The sequence below is a fragment of the Carica papaya genome, chromosome 9, assembly GCF_054855325.1.
Source record: "Carica papaya isolate Zhongbai chromosome 9, ASM5485532v1, whole genome shotgun sequence".
Lineage (NCBI taxonomy): Eukaryota > Viridiplantae > Streptophyta > Magnoliopsida > Brassicales > Caricaceae > Carica > Carica papaya.
The window spans coordinates 20,610,389-20,628,875 of NC_142317.1; positions in this window are offsets into that span (position 1 = coordinate 20,610,389).

Genomic DNA, 18,487 nt, shown 5'->3' on the forward strand with positions numbered 1-18,487 from the left:
TTAATTAAAAATAAAAAAAATTCAAATAATTACAAAATAAAATAAAATAAAATAATAATAACACTTGGGGTGTTACAATTCTGCCCCCCTTAAAGAAATTGGGTCCCCCAAATTTGTCTCTTACTCTTGGTCGAACAAATGGGCATACTGGGCTCTAAATTCTGATTCTAGCTCCCAAGTAGCCTCCCTGGGCGTGTGGTTCTGCCACACGACCTTTAGAAATGATATTTCTCGGTTGCGGAGTATTCTGCTCTTTCGGTCCGTGATACCGACTGGTACTTCTTCATAAGACAAGTCCTCTTGGAGTGGAAGCGGTTCATGAGCCAAGACATGAGAAGGGTCCGGATTGTACTTACGTAGCATGGATACGTGGAACACGTTGTGGACTTTGGAGAGCTTTGGAGGCAGTGCTAGTCTGTAAGCACAATATGGTAAAATTATCTAATTGTAATCAATTATCAAGATAATAACTCTACATATATATGTATGCACAATATGGTAAAAAAATGTGAAGAGGGTGGACTTGGTTAACTGTTATCAATAAAATGGTCTTCTAAAAACAAAAATTATGAAATTAAAAAATGGTTAGTAGAAAATATTCAAAGCTATTTCCATCTATCTCATTTTCCTTAATTCACTTTTGCTTCTGAGCTTCATTGTTCTAATAGCACTCACCATCTTCATCCACAATTCTAAATTCTCATAAAACTCATTTTCTACAAATTGAAAAAAAGTTGTAAAATTATATAAATTGTTAGAGGATTTTTTAGATTAAAAAAACTAGAAGTCGAGTTTTTGTTACTTATAATTCAAAAAAATATATTACTGCATGATAAACTTTAAACATTATCTCAATAAAATTATTTCTTACTTTTGAAAGTAAATGGTTAATGAGTTCTTCCACACAAAGATTAAATTTTAAAATAAATTTTATTTAAAGTGACCCATTTTGTACTATGGTGGAAGCCACAAAACTAATAAAATCAATGTTCATAAGAATTATTTTATAAATTAAGTAAAATATCTAATAACTATAATAAAATCAAGTCCCAAATAGGCCTGGATTCTTTATTTAAGAAATTATTCATTTACTTTAAATAGTTTATGATTCTTCATTTTAAGTTGAAAGACTTCATAAGTTACAGTACAAAATAAGACTTACGTTTTTCATAGCCTGCACAAAATAATCAACCCTACACAATTATTCTGTTCTCACATTATAATTGTTCTTTAATAATTAGTTAGTCCTTTTGATTGATGCAAAGTAAAAGCATTGTGGAAAGTTAATTACCTTCTATGTGTATTTTATAATGTTATCATTATCGACTTATCTTTTTATATTACACTATACTTTAAGAAGGATGTTAAAGGGTATTTCAAAATTTTTATTAGCAATTAGATCATGTTTCTAAGGTTAGTTAGTAACTAATCTTTATATATTGGTACATAGATACATGATTTAAAGTGGAGATATTACATTAAAATAACTAATAACATCATTGTAAAGTACACATTTTTGTGTAACGTGGCTTTTTACTTTATGCGTGGTTATAAACTTATATCCTTATCTCAATAAAATTATACTTTTTAACTTGAAAATAAATAAATGACGAATAACTTCTTTAGCACATGGATAAAAATTTAAAAGTTAATTTTAAAATAGTTAGCGACAATAGAATTAATCAAATCAATGTTTTTAATTATTATATATATACTAAGTAAGATATCAAATAAATATAATAAAATCGTGCCCCAAATAGCAGTGGATTCTTCATTTAAATTAAAGATTTTAAAAAATTAAATCACTTCCCAGATCTCCATAGATTATTTACTTAAGTTCAAAGATTTTATAAGTTATAGTATTAAAATCTACATTTTTCACGACCTATATAAAATACTCAACTGTATGTCATTTATCCTCCTATCACAATTCAATTTTTCTTCAATTGAACTTAATCTTCTTGACTAGTGCAACATAACCTCTCAAGTTATATATTATAGATTAAAATCAAGGATACATACTTAACCTGCATTCATTCGAAGAAGAAAAAAGTTTTTTTCATTCTTCTTAATCTTCAGCCATAAATATAAAATCTAAATATTCGATGTTAATATTTTATACAGTTTAAATCTTAAGTCATAAGGTTTTTAGGAGGAAGCTTTGGAGATGATCTGTACCAACAAAATCTTATAGGACTTAAGACCATGTTGCACTTGTTTTCACTCGGTAAGGCTTCCCTTGTGCCATTCATACCAACAACCTTTTCCACTGTTGATGTGTTTTTCTTGGATGGTTTTCTTTATTATAAATTACTAACTATATGGATATCAATTAAAAGTGGTGATCACACTCGAGCTATTAATCAAAAAACATGATCATGCAATACTTATTTTACATATAGTGGGCATAAAGTCTAAAAGATGAAACTTCCAATCTGCATAATCATTAAGTAAAAGTGATGATTACATGAGATTAGGACTGCGCATTCTAAATATAATTGATGCAGGTATGGGACTGACAGTGCCTAAAGCAACTCTTGTAGCAACCAAAGCAGACACAAGAGGTGTATTCTGTATTTTAGATCTCTTGTACACCCTCTGCAAATTTCGTGACTTGCCCTTTCTTGTGGATCTCTTGTGCAGGTAATGAACTTGCCTCGATGGAACTATTATTTTCCACCAATAAGGCTTGATCTATTATTTAGGATTACATCAAGTTTATAGTATTTGATTTTATACTTCTACATAAATTGGAGATCTTGTAGGTATTCTTTTTGCCCATAAAAGTTGTGGGGCAAGTGAAAAATTTAATGATTTCTTACTTCTATATAAATAGGAGATCTTGTACGTATTCCTTCTACCTATAAAAGTTGTATGACAAATGACAGATACTCAAACAAGTAAATTAAGTCATAAAGTTATATATGTAATCAGTATCTCAATAGTAGTTTATTTTATCACAAGACTTAATGTTTTGGAATAAAACACATTAAATTGCTAATTGAATCTCTATGCCACCAATCCCACCGATTTAATATTAATTGATAATTCCATTTTTATATATATTTTTTTCATCCATTTGTACATAATGTGAGAAAAATATCGAGTCTAAAAATTACTTTAAATGCTAAAACTTGAGGTGAAAATAAAGAGACAACATAATGTGAAGAAAAAAAATTGACTATGAGCTAAGAGGAAAAGAGAACAAATTGATTACTTGAATAGAAGAGCTTCCAAGGAGGATGAATTTTTCATTTTTAATCTCTAATTGACCATGTAATGGAATATTTTTTTTATGTACAAGATCGATAATAAGTTAATGCTAACTCAAAAAATTTAAAAATGTATTAAATTAATTAAACTTATAAGATTAGTAATAAGTTAATATTATAAAGTAAAGTTTGTATGAGTATACAATCATTTAAAAGGCTCACAAAGTGCTAAATGTTGTGACCATATAAACCTCTAGTTTATAGTTTAAAATGTAATAAACCCTAACCTATAATAGTATCTGCAAATAAATAGTAATGAGCTACACATGCCCAATAAGTCAAATTTAAATTTAAAATAGTGTGGTTAAATCAATAAAATTCCTAAGACGGAGTTCTTCCTCCTCCAGGTCTCTCCCACTCCTGTCAGCACATATCTTCATTCTGTTAGTGTTCTAGGTTTTATCAACCTTTCTCAAAATCTATATGGAGAATAGCCCTCTACACTCTTCTTGTCTTATTCTTCTTTTTGCTTGTTTCTACCCTGTCCTAACTTCCCTCTTTAAACAACCTATTTTTCTCTTTATTTCTCGTTCTTATAATCCACATTCAACATACAACTGTCCTAGAATCTTTTTTTTTTTAATTTTTCTTTTGCTAGAACCCCCTCCCATAAATCAACTATAAAATATCCCCATGTTTGCTACTGTTCCTAGTCCGACCTTTCTCTCTTAATTCACCTTAAAACAACATATTTCTTTTCCCACTCTGTAGTCTATGGTTTGCTTAAATATTGTTCCTTCCTTTCTTTTATGACCCACAATTATCCACTCCCCTCCTACATTATTTCCATATCTAGTTTGCCTTCAACCTGCAGACACCAGCAATAAATAGAGTCATATTTATCATGGAGCAATTCATACTATTTTATTCTCGCATACTTACAATTTCTTGGCTCTTCCACCTCTATCCCCTCTATCTCATGTGTATAACATTTTATGTTCAGTGCCAAGCACAATTTTATTTTTTTAGACGACCATTATCCAGCCACACACACCCCATCATAACATTCTACTTGGCAGACGATTTGTCCCAGTCAAAATTTAAACAGCAACAGATTATAAATCTTGTGTCACATACCTTTCGACCAACCATTGGCCAACATTTTTTTTCAATGAGCAATACTATAAAAACAGGGAGAAGAAACAACAGATGTTGTGACTAGAGGATGATATAATGTTTGACCACTATTTGGCCACTCACACAACCCAGTGTCATACACTGTTCGACCAACCATTAGCCATTCTTTTATTCAATAATTTTCAAAAATTTATATCAAGGCAATACATTAAAGTAATAAGAAAATCAACAGGTGGTACGACAAGGAACAATGAAATATCTTACCCATATTAGGCCATACACATACTCACAACTACTTGTACAACACACAATTCACACAAGCATTGTCCAAAATTTCCAAAACCACATATGAGGCATTTTCATTTTTATGCTCTATTTAAACATCGTTAGTCTCATTTTTTCTTAAGGTTTACTAGTACTTCAGTACGGTACCAGGTTTTGTTTTTAGAAGGTATATTATCCTCATACCCAATCCTCTCTAAATATGACCCACTCTTTTTTTTCTTTAGCTCATCACCCTCTTTGTTGTTTCCCTCACTTCTCATGAATCTTCTTCTTCCATTTCTTTCACTTCTATACAGATCTAATCTTCCCACTTAATGCAGGATAGTACTTATTTTTTATTTACCTCTGTTTACCCATCCACCGTCTACCAAGAACTTTTTTCACCCTGCTCCCATTACTCTCTTGCTACGTCATTACACAATTATATATATCTATATATACACATTTTGGGTTTAACCCTTGATGATGCATGATCTAATTTTCCACAACCCGATTAAGCTACCAAATCATTTTCTAACCCAAATCATGCATACATTCTCCATAAGAAGGAATATAAAATATGAATCTCAACTTTGGTGTTTGAAATTCAAATTCATCTTGCCTCTAGCTACCATTTATGTTCATTGTAGCAGCTATTCTCTCATACTTTTCCCTCTTTTTCGGCTTTCGATGAGGGCTCTCCTCTTAAATCTTCCTTAATTTCCCTTGTCTGCATTCCCTTCATTTGTACATTATGCTCTCACTCTCCTCTCCCTCCTGTGTGTCGTTCACAACCCGTCTTTTCTTTTATGTTGGGTCTGGCTAACGTCATAGCCGTTGGAGGAAATCAAGCCATCTCAGTCGTTCCTTATGTTATTCCTCCATCAACACCGTTCAACGTGCTTGGTTAGCACCACATGGCTTCATCCGAATCATCCTTCATTTCGTTGTTGTGCTCTAACGCTATCTGTACACCTGTCAACACCTGATTGGTGTTATAGCTCCTCATTTGCTGGTCTATTTGTTTGTTGGGGATTTTCAATTTTCCTCAGTTTGTTTCTTCTCCTATGTTTTGCCTTTATTTAGTCGTTTAGCATTATTATTAATTTAAGTAATTATCCTAACTAATTCTCTTACCTTCCTTTGTGTGTTGAAATGTGGATCGAAGTTAATTTTCATAATTTTTAGAACTTTCATAGGTAATTTTTTCTTTATATAATGATTTATTCATCTCTATATATCTATATTTTCCTTGATTCCCTGGAGTGTTACATAAAATATTATCATGATCAACTTATATTTTTTATATTACACTATATAGGATGTTAAAAGGTATTTTAGAATTTTCATTAATAATTAGCATTAAAATAACTAATCACATTATTATAAAGTATAATAAATTTTTTAAAAGAAACAAATAAATGTATCGTACTAATTAATAAAAACCACGCAATAAATGAAAAGAAACTTGAGAATTTAGGGATGAAAAAAAATTTATCATGTTGATCAAGCATTCTAGCAAACCAGAATCTTGATTTCTTTTATGGATTTTGATGAAGTTCTCTTATATAATAGTACTATAACAAAATAAAAAATAAATAAATTCAACTTTACCACACATTTTTTTATACACCATATGTGTACATAAAAAATGTGAAACTTCAGTATCTTTGAATTTAAAAAATTTGCTAATTTTTGTTATGTATTTTTTATTTTTAAATCACTAACTTGAAATAAAAAATTATTAATTGATTGTGATCCTGTAAGTTTCGTTTCTATAATTTTCTAACAAAAATTTATAGTATCATACTTGTATGATCGATAAATTTATTTACATTCTAAAGCACTTAAAACTTAATTATCTAATTTTAATCAATTATCAAGGTAATAACTGTATATATATATGTATGTACAGTGTGGTAAAGAAATGTGGAGCGGGTAGACTTGGTTAACCGTTATCATTAAATTGGTCTTCTAAAGACAAAAATTACGAAATTAAAAAATTGTTAGCAGAAGATATTCAAAGAAATTTCCATCTATCTCATTTTCCTTCATTCACTTTTCCTTTTGAGCTTAATTATTCCAATAGCACTAACCATCTTCATCTAGAATTTTGAGTTCCCATACAACTCATCTTCTAAAAACTAAAAAAATATTATAAAACTGTATGAATTGTTAGAGAATTTTTTAGATTAAAAAGACTAGAAGCTTGAGTTTTTGTTGCTTATAATTCAACAAAATATATTGCAGCGCAATAAGCTTTTAACGTTATCTCAAAAAAATTATTTCTTACTTTTAAAAAAAATGACTAATAAGTTCTTACAAATAAAGATTAAATTTAAAAGTAAATTTTATTTAAAATTACTTATTTTGTGCTATAATGGCAGCCATAGAACTAATAAAAAGTTTGTTCATAAGTATTTTATATAAATTGAGTAAAATACCCAATAAATATAATAAAATCAAGCCTTAAATAGCCATGGATAAAGAAATCACATTTTAAAGAGCCACAATTCTTTATTTACTTTAAATACTTTATGATTCTTTATTTGAGTTCAATGATTTCATAAGTTATAGTATAAAATAAGACTTATATTTTTCATGGTCTATACAAAATAATCAGCCCTACACATTTATTCTTTTCTCACAATGTAATTATTCTTACATAATTAGTTAGTTCTCTTGATTGATGCAAAGAAGAAGTATCGTGAAAAATTGGTTACCTTCTATATGAATTTTACATTGTTATGGTTATCAACTTATGATTTTATATTGCACTATACTTTTGAGTAGGATGTTAAAGGGTATCTCAAAATTTTCATTAACAATTAAATCATGTTTCTAAGCTTAATTACTAAACAATCTTTATGTAATGGTATATAAATACAAGATTTAAAGTAGAGATATTGCATTAAAATAATTAATCACATTATTGTAAAGTACAGTCGATATTTTTGTGTAATGTGACTTTTTACCTTATCTGTGGTTATAAACTTCTGTCGTTATATCAATAAAACTATATTTTTTTACTTTTAAAAAAATAAATGATGAATAAATTTTTTAGCGCATGGATAAAATTTAAAAGTTAATTTAATATTGTTGGCGATCATAGAATTAATCAAATCAATATTTTTAATTATTTTATGTATATATATTTAGTTAGATATCACATAAATATAATAAAAATGCATCTCAAATAGAGATTAATTCTTCATTTAAGTTAAGAATTTCAAAAAATGAAACCACTTTCCAAATAGCCATAGATTCTTCATTTAAATTCAAAGATTTTATAAGTTATAGTATTATAAAATCTACATTTTCCACGATCTATATAAAATACACAACAGTATCTCATTTATCCTCCCATCATAATTTAATTGTTCTTTAATTGAATTTAGTCTTCTTGACTAGTGCAATAAAGAAGTACAGTGTGTAGGAAACAAGCAGTTTCATGTCAAGATAAAGAAACTATAGTATCAGATCATGCTCTTAAGTGCCAGGATAAAGAGTATCCTAGATATAACTCCAAGCCGTACCCTGACCTTGTTTTGGAGAGTCTTTTCAACCAAAAAAAAAATCCAAACAACCAAACATCCAAAGGAACAAGTATACTTGATAAGAAATGTTTCTTAAAATATTTTGTTCCTCCTAAACTTCACTTCCTAAGAACGTGAAACTCCTAAAGATTTGTTCCATAATAATAATAAAAAAAAAGCTTAATGTGATTTCCAAAATATGGTTATATGGTTCCATTATTTCTAAGTGGAAGATCAAGCTATACAAAATACAAATATACCTAGATAGAGCTCTAAAATAAATACTATCAGAGTAGCACAACAAAATTATGGTAGGCCATAACTTATAACACATAATGCATATCTTAGAGCCATACCTAAAGCTATTACCTTTTGCCTCTAAGAACCGAAGGTGTAACACCTATACTTGAAAAGAATGAAACAACTAAAATAAAATCAATCATGATAAGATTACTAAGTGATTTCTCCATCAAGGACTCCTAATAATTTTTAGCAATAACAATTATGGATGTCATACTTTCCTGTTTAAACGACGCTTGGAGAAGCTAATCAAGCACCAAGAGATTTTGGAAATCATTCCAACTTGATGGAATTTAGAAGAATATTATGGCACAACCAAAAGTAGATTACTTAGACATCAAGTCCCTTGAGTAAGTGAAAAGAGATTTGGCTACCAAAACGATTACTTCTAAATTTCCAAAGTGATATCCAGGATTCAGAAAACCTTACTATTAGTGGATTGTTATATATGAGCATGAAAACATACATGTTTATTTAGAACTCCAAGTCGTTGGAATAAAATGTATGTTTTGGTAATAATTAAAGATTATGTGGACTAGAGATCATAGAAAATAATTTCTAAAATATTCACATATTAATTTTTGAAAGTCAGAAAATAGACAATTTTTATGGGGCATATGCACGTTAGAAAAGACATAGACATAACATAGCATTGAGGTCACTTGGGTAACTAAGAACTTAATCTTGTGGTGAGAAGCGAATACAGAGGATATTACTAAGAGACTTGTCACGATGAGAGTCAGACAAAGATATGATGCTTGCAGACAGTGTTTGATACGATGATAACAGAGTAGCTTATTGCTGGGAGATATTAGGCTCCAATGAGTTTTGAGGATCAACATAATCCAAAATAATAGTCTTATGTGAAGATAAAGTATTGTTAGGAGATATATAGTGAAGTACCATCAAATCCCCTTAGGTCTTAAAATCACTGAGACTGGAGATTAATTCTAGATAAATGTACCTTAGCTTTGGGAGATAGGAAAGGAGATATTGCAATCTAAAGTGATTGCACTAGAAAAAAAATTTCGTGACAACACTATTTCATAAAAGAAATCACATGGGAATTGGAAGAGAAGATGGAGAACAAATATCCTCATTTGCTATAATTTCTTGATGAGTTCAAATTCGGAGAACCAAATTTTTTTTAACGGGAAGAGATGGTACCGACCTAGAAATGTAATTAACAAAATTCGTTTGTGCGATTAATAAAACTTTGTATACAAATATTAATTTAAAAGGAAAACATATAATAATATCAGTTAAAAATTAAATATATATGAAATTAAAAAGAAGAAAAACCCTAGGAGAGAGAGAGAGGGGGAAGAAAATTCAGGAAACAAGGAGGTTGACTGAAAAAAGGGTGGTAAATTGATTCGCGAGGGACTAGGAGAGAGGAAACTGCGTCGGTGTGCAGCACGAAGGAGGGGACTCGAAGGGGGACCACTATTGCAAGAAACACCACCTGGAAACAAGAGGTAAGACGAATTTGGGATTCAAACCCCAAATTTGTGATTCATACTTTAAGTAATGACTGTGAATCTGATTCTATACTTGTGTTGGGAGTTGAAAGAGTAAAGCGAGTTGAAGTTCTAGTGAATAATGAGCAGTTGTACAATATTAATTGACGGAATGTAGAAATCTTGGGAAACGGGTAAGTTTTAGCCAGATCTCATTTAGGGAAATCATAAAGAGCAAACTCTGGGAGAGGAGAAAATCTACTTGAGAGGAGTGAAAAGTTAGGTAGGGATGGGCTGTGACATCCTAAATGCTAATTAAAACATAAAGGTGTCAGGTATCGAAACAGATTACGAGTGCATGATAAATAATTGTATGCAGCAGAGTAAATTATTACAAATCTTTTACCAAAATATATGAGTTCAGTTACACATATATAACTAAAGTTAGAAGTGGCAACAAAATATAAAATATCAAAATACAAAAAGAGCTACTTTTACTATGTGAATGGATTCATCAGAGTGCGGGATAAGTCATGCACTCAAGATTTATGAATCAAGGGGATCCTCATAGACTTCAAGGGGTAAGTTAGTGATCGGTTCCTCATTATCTTCCTTATTTGAGGGAGGCATGGAAAAGGATGTGTTACGTATACTCAGTAAGGAAAACAATATTTAAATAATATCATAAAATTTTAGAAGTGAATAATTGTGTCAAGGGTCACATCAGGGTGCTTTCTTAATTTATGAAAATAATTTATTTTTTTATAAAAATATTAGATCCATCATGTCATAGTCATAACAATCAATTCAATCATGCTAATAATAGAGAAAATCAAATAAATCATGGTATGTTTAGATTTTCGTGTCATGCTTAACGAAATCGTTCTGACTTTCATCTACTGAGGGTAGATACGTATTTTCGATTATCCATGTAGAATGACCAGACTAGATATATAATAACAATTTGCCAACAACACATTTCCAGCTTGCCAAACCATGACACGATCTATGACCACAGTCGTGCTAATCATAGTGGTCCTATTAGATAGTTTATAACCACGACAGTACTTTGCCAAAGGTGACTTCTAACAGATAATTCGTGTCATTATTCTCGTCAGATGGTACGTTGTCATCCACAGGAAGCGGTGCTTTTATGTCTTTTCATATCAGATGGGGGAGAGGGAAAACATAAATCATTCAGAGATAAAAAGTCTAACGAAATACTTGATACATTATGTATGTCAATACAGATTCATTACCGTTTCATACTTAATCTCCTTTTTCGTATTTCAGAAATTGATCACAAAAATTTTATCATTTAAAATTATTGCAAATCATCAAGTGCATATATGATCATATAACATGCTTTATCAAGATATTTAACATAATCATACAAATCGTAATTTCAAACTTCATAAATTTTGACTCTAAAAATACTTATTAAGATGTTTAAAAATAAATACTAAATTCTTTGCCGAGATCTCGAAGTTTTCCTACACCTTCTTCAACTCTCATTCTCTCTCTAGATCACTCTCTCTTTAAGCTCTTGGAGGAAGGAAGAATAAAATGCAAGTGATGAGGAAATGGAAAGGGAGGGGGTCCCTCTTTATAGAAAATTGAGACCATTAGATTTGCGCCAAGTGGCGAAATCTAGTGAGGAGAGAGACCGTTAATTAGAAAGGAGTGATGTGACGCGATGCGACGATAGTGCAAAAAACGGAGGCATGCCTCCCGAACGACAACAGCACACTGCCTAAGATGGAGATAGCACACCACCTGTCGGCGGCGCACGACACCCAAGGGGGCAGCGGTACACTGCTTGAGGCAGCATCATGCTTCCCCAGTCGGCTGCGCGTGGGCCTACTGCGCAGACGGCGCGTGCACAGGGTGCACGACGCCGCACCAGTCTGCACACAATGGGATGCATACGCAGATTGGCCTATCACCCCACGTGAACAAGACGTACACACAGTGCGCACATCTTGTGCTGGCCGCGCGCATGCACTCGCACAGGACGTGCGATGCTCGCGTGGGCGAATCTTTTCCCGTGGATGTTTTCTCGCGGGATTTTGCCTATTTCCCCCTCTTTTCTCCTAAAAATTTATTTTTAAAAAAGAAATATTAAAATAATATTGACAAAAATAATAAAAATATAAATTTTCAGAATAAATTTAAATAAATTAAAAATACGAATTTAAATTTATGAAATGCGATATTAAAAATTAAGAAATAATTTAAAGAGTTCAAGTGACCTAAGGGCCCGAATAAATAGGGATTTTTCAATTATAAATTAAACGCGAAGGTTTGCAGGGTGTTACATGAGCTATTGAAAAATAATGATATTGCGGGGAAAACTTGGGGTTTCCAGTTGAACTGGAGGGTGAGGTTTCTGAGAATGAAGCAAAAGATAAATTGAGTGAGATGACTGGTACAGAGATGGGTTATTGAGTTTGATCAAAGGACCTGGGAGTGTCTTTAGAATTCTAAAGTACTGATTAGGTTATAAAATCTTGTTTGATGACACTGTGTGCATTGCCACTAGGTGGTCGGATCTTGCATGATTATATATGCATTCATTTTATATCCTCTTGAATTTCTTTCATGATTGGATTTCTGCATATGTTATCTGGTACGGCCCACTAATTCAGGTCGAATGAGGTATGACTGTCACTACGGACAGCAGTGAAATAGATGGGTATATGGGATGATGTTTATTGTTTTATTTTCCTTACTGTGCATCTGTCTGGTTATGTGAGCAAGAATTGAGTGAGAATTGTATTGAGGGAAGCTAAGGTGAAGCAGAAGGATTTATGGAATTATGGTTGCTATTTTACCTTCCTTATTGTGCATCTGTTTGGTAACTTGGGCAATAATTGAGTGAGGGTTTTATTAAGGGAGGCTAAGGTGAAGCAGGAGAATCTATGGGATGATGTTTCTGTTATATTTTTCTTTTTTTGCATCTGTTTGGGATACTTGAACATGTTGACTAATATAATTTATTATTTAAATTTTTACTTATTGCTTAGTATTACATAATTAGAATTCTATTAAAATAATAATTTTATATAATTAGGATACTGATAAAATAATTATTTCTTAATTAGTAATTTAAGAATTCTATAAATATTCAGGTGTTATAATCTAAAGGGCGAATAAAAGTTATATTTTTTCTTCAAATTCTATATATTATCAAAGCAGAATAAGAACATTTTGAGATTTTATTTGTAGGGTTTCTTTAAAATCCTAAAACAACAAAAGGAAGCTAAGGAGAAAGAGAGCCAGACCAAGGGGAAGAGAGGAAAGATCAGAGGAAGGGAGAAAGCAGCCGGATCCTTCCTCCACCGCACACAGAGCGGCGCAAACGGTGACCCGGTTTCTTCCTCCACCGTGCGCAGAGCCGCGCGGCCCAGTTCCTTCTTCCACCCCGTGCAGAGACGTGAAGACGCTCTCGATTTTCTTCTTCTTCCTCTGCGCGCAGAGACGCGCGATCTGCCTCACTTGGAGCATACGAAGCCTCTGGCCACGACCTACTGGCCTTCTACAGAGCATAAGTTTTCCCCTTTGCCGCACGCAGATCCGTATGCAGGAAGTTTTTCTAGCCAGCTGCATTGAGCCAATCTGAGCCGTTGAGCCGAGATAATTTCAGCCCGAGCCGAGCCGCCTGCACCAAGCCGATCCAAGCTGTTTTCTGAGCCTAACTGTTTTTTGAGCCGAGTCAGATATCTAATTTCAGTATTTTTGTCCTTTTTGTCTATTTCAGTGCAAATTACGTGGTCTGTTTTTATTATTGAATATTTTTCTTCCTATCTTTGGTACTTCAAAGTTATATAAGAAAAAAAAGTGATGATTTTTTATTCGGATAATCTTTCATTGCAAATCAGTATTGTAAAACTTGATGGAACTAATTATCTTGTTTGGTAAAGACTTTATTTATTGTTTATCAAACTTAGAGGATTGTAGGGGTACATTACAAGTGATATGAATAAACTAAAAGTAGATAATTTGAAATATAATAGATGAGACTTTGAAAATTCTTTAGCAATGTCTTGACTAATCAATCTCATGCAACCACATATTGCACGAACATATTTGTTACTCGATATAGCAGCAAAAATATGGAATACGACATCTCTTACTCATTTACAAGTGAGTTATGATGCCCAAGTTTATGAACTCCGCAATAAAATTCATGGCACAAAATAAAGAGAGATGACTATTTTATAATATTTTGTTGAATTGAGTGGATTATGGTAGAAATTAAATTACTATCAAGACCTTTAAACAAATTATTTTGTAGATACAGTCAAATTTCAGAAATTGAAAAAAAAAAAAACGAATTTATGATTTATTAGCTGGTTTGAATACCGAGTATGATCAAATACGGATTCAGGTGCTTCATAAGGATCATTTTTCTTCATTATAACAAACTTATGCCTATATCCAGTAAGAAAAAAGTAGAAAGAATGTCATGCTTTACATAGCACCAGTTGAAAAAATTAGATTATTTGCTCAGTCTGAATAATTCAAGAATTTACGGAGTTATGACTATTATGGCAAGCCAAAACACAGAAAAGAGACTTGTTGGAAGTTGCATGAAAAGCCAAGTAGAGGTAGTGAGAGAAAGAATGGTGGACCTATGAGAGCTCAAGAAAATTTTGTTGAGAAAAGTGAAACACCTGATACACCGACAAATAGAGCTTTTTCGAATGAGAAGATTCAAGTCTTGAAGCGTATTCTGTCTCAATTTAACTATTTATCAGCTACAGGTACAACAAATCTAGTAAAATCAGAATCTTCGAATAAGGAAGAAGATTGGTACTGATAAACTGGAAGATGACTCCTTAGAACCTGATCTGCAAGTTGGGTATGAGAGATAACCCTGCACCAACTTGAGGAGGGGTGTTGAGTAATATAATTTATTATTTAAGTATTTTAGTTAGTAGTTGATATTATGTCATTAGAATTGTATTAGAATAATAATTTTATATAATTAGAATTTTAGTAAAATAGTTATTTTCTAATTAATAGTTTAAAAATTTTATAAATACCCAAGTGTTACAATCTAAAAGGTGAGAATAAAATTATATTTTTTTTTCAAATTTTACAAAACAATAATTCTTGGGGGAATTAATTGGAAGCAGGTGAATACATGGGATGATGCTTTGCTGTTTCTTTTTATTTCATTTATCTGACTGATGGGTTGCTTGAAGACTGGCTGAATGAGAGTAGTATTGAGTGAGCTAATAGGAGACAGGAAATATATCACAGAATGGTATTTTGGGTTCTGTTGAATAATATCTGAATGGGAGTACCTTGGGTGACCAAATAGGAAGCAGGGAGGAAAATCTGGGTAGAATTGATCTCAATTGTAGCTGAGGAGTTGTAGGAAACCTGGAAAGTAGCAAAAGTTTGCAGAGATGCTTTTGTAGAGGGAAGAAAGTGAACAGTAAATTCTCAGACAGGAAACAGGGGAATTTAGAGAAATAATAGAGGTGAATAGTGAGGAATTGTGAAGTTATGCAGAAAGGTGAACAAGAGAGGGTATAGGGATGGAACCAAATTTTGAGGTGGTTGCGGATTTCAAATCATAGGTTTGAATTTTAAATTTGACTTAGTGGACATACCAGCTCATTACTGTTTTATTTGCTGATGCGGTGAAGGAGGAATAAGTTCAGGAACTACTGATAACGGATCCCATTACCCAGAGGATGCAGAGGGTGCCGAGAGAAGTAGTGCAGGATATAATACCTTTACACTTTCACACACACACGTAGAAACAGATTTGGTATATTTGTATTTTGAATACTTTTTTTTTACTGTTATGGAGCATGATGACCGTGCCCTTCAAGAGGATAGGATATATATGTATATGGTTGAAGTGTAACAGGTGTATGGATGATTATATTTTGGAATGAGAAGGATTATGCTGTGTTATACCAAATGGTAATATTAGAGGGACATACTACATGGAAATGTAAGAACGCCTTGACTATTAGGGGCACGGGGTGTTATAAGAACTATCTTTACCAGCTGTGTGCACAAATTTTCAACTCATAAAATTTTGTGAAATGAATGTTATCCGAGGCTAAACATTGAAAATTAAATGCCATCAGATTAGTTCTCTTTCATAAAATTGTCTTTCTCAAACCATATTCTCTTGCAGTTGGAAATGATGCCGTATATCTTAGGAATTATTTTCTTTATAAATCATTTTAAAGTCTTTGCTAAATAAAGATTAATCACCTCTATCATGTGTGGGGTTGGCTGATTTCCAATGCAAAGATCTGTTAATGATTTGAATGTTAGCATTTCTTTTGCTATATTTTTCCTGTTCTTGGATGCTATATATTTTGGGTTCTGTGTAATTACCGCCTTTTTCTATCTATCTTCGTTGTAGCAAAGGAAGCAACTCCAACTAGCCTCATAACAATTACAAATGCATGTACAGAAATATGTGGACACTGGTGTATAGTTTCTCTTACAGACAAGTCTTTTAGTTTTCTAAAAATTGTATCCGTGTCTTTGAGAACTATTATCTACTTTGTTGTTATTCTTTTTCTTTTGTAATTAAAAATTGGCCATGTTAAGCTTCAAGAATTTCTTTCTTTTAACTTTGAGTGGTTCACACAAAAAGGATGAAGAGAGGCTTCATGGTATCACTCACTCATGTATGGTTTGGGTAAAGGCAGTAATTTATGTTAGTTAATTCTGAGTTAGAATGGAATATGGCATTGTAGATATAGTATAAAAATATGGATGAAAAAACATAGTTTGTGAATAGGCTAGCACGATTCTAGTTTTTCTTTCAGTGATCCTACACTTGCTGTAAGATGTAACATTTCAGATGTTTCAATCTTCTTGACTCATTATGGCATCCTAAATTTTGTTTGAGCTTATTTTTCTGTTCGAATGAAGGAGAGTAGAAGTGTTTTTCTGCACAGTTGATATCATATATTCTTATCAACACAGGTGCAAGTTGAATTGGCATAAGAAGGATTAGTTGTTCAGTTACAAATCAAGATTAGTTCCATGATTAATTGTTTTCTTTGATAAGGAAAACATGAAGCACATTGCATTTGTCAGATCTCTTCGTGCCTGCACTGCCCTTTCTAGAATAAATGGATCTTTGCAATTTTGTTTTTTTCAACATGATTTTGTTCCAAGAGATCCCAAAACCAAGCCTAAACGCTGTAAATATCCTGCACTTAACCTGCATTTATGATCCATATGGACCAAGACCTCCGCCTGCTGATAAAATTCTTCAGCTGGCCGAGCGAATTATTGTTCTACCTACAGAAGAACGAAGACAAATTGGTCCTTCTCTTCATGAGAGGTTAAGACATCCAAAGTTGCAGCCAATTTCAACCGAAGGCATGGACATAGGTCCAAGTGGGGATCAAGGACCTGTAAAGGTTGAGGAGAAAAAAAGAGAAAACCGCATTTGATGTAAAGCTGGAGAAGTATGATGCTGCTTCAAAGATCAAAGTAATTAAAGAAGTGAGGGCATTCACTAATTTGGGATTAAAGGAAGCTAAAGACTTGGTTGAGAAGGTCCCGGTTTCGCTTAAACAAGGGGTAACCAAAGAGGAAGCAAATGAAATGATAGACAAGACAGAGGCAGCCGGAGACATTGCAATTATGGATTGAGAATGCATTTTATTCTTTGTTTCTTGATTAGCTGTTTCAGTATGTAGTGGAATTTTGTGAGAAAACATAAATGGTGTTAAAGCGAACACTGAAACCAGCTTCTCTTAAAGATGGTAGAGACAGGCCATGTTGGTTTATTGTACACTGTTTCATTCTTTGTTGACTGTGTGTACTGAACAGTATTGAAGGAAGGGTGTGCCGGCATAGCCCGTGTCTTTTTATTTTCAACTATCTGGTGTGTTTGTAGTGTTTCTTTCTGGTCACTCTTGCTATCTGAAATAATTGGACATGATAATGCCTTGGTAAATGAATGGAGGTATATGATGCTTAATAAATGTAGTAAAAGAAGTTTGAAAGTTATACTTTTCTGGTTAAATATAGTAAAAATAGCTCATGAAAATACCAAGACTCGGAGTGGATATTTCACTTGGCAGCTTGACTTATAAGAAAGACGTTTCTTTGCAGACCCGACCGATCCTTTTTTTCTGGAGTTCCAAATTTATCTATTCCTAGTGAGAAGTTAAACAGGCAAAGCAGAATACTAGTCAATCAATCTTCATGAGCTTGAAAATTTTTCTTCTTTTTACCAACTAATCAGAAGCAGATGATATCACGCTTTAGTGCCTGTTTCCTCATCTCATGCATATTCACTTTAACCCTAGAATTATACCATTCAACCTCATTTCCTTCTTCAGCTATGCCAGCTTGGTCTTGAGCTTCTTCCCATTTCTGGATAAGCACAGAAGCCTTGGCTTCCTCCTATTGCCTGCACCTTCTCTTTCTCCTTTTTTCTTCCTTGGTCGATTGAAGAACTGGACAAACGCCAAAATGGTGGTGTTTGACCTAAGGAGAAAGCTGGACTAGGTTCATTTTAAAAATCTTTTTTGGATTAAGGGAAGAAGAAGAGGCAAGAAAAAAATGGAAGGGAAGG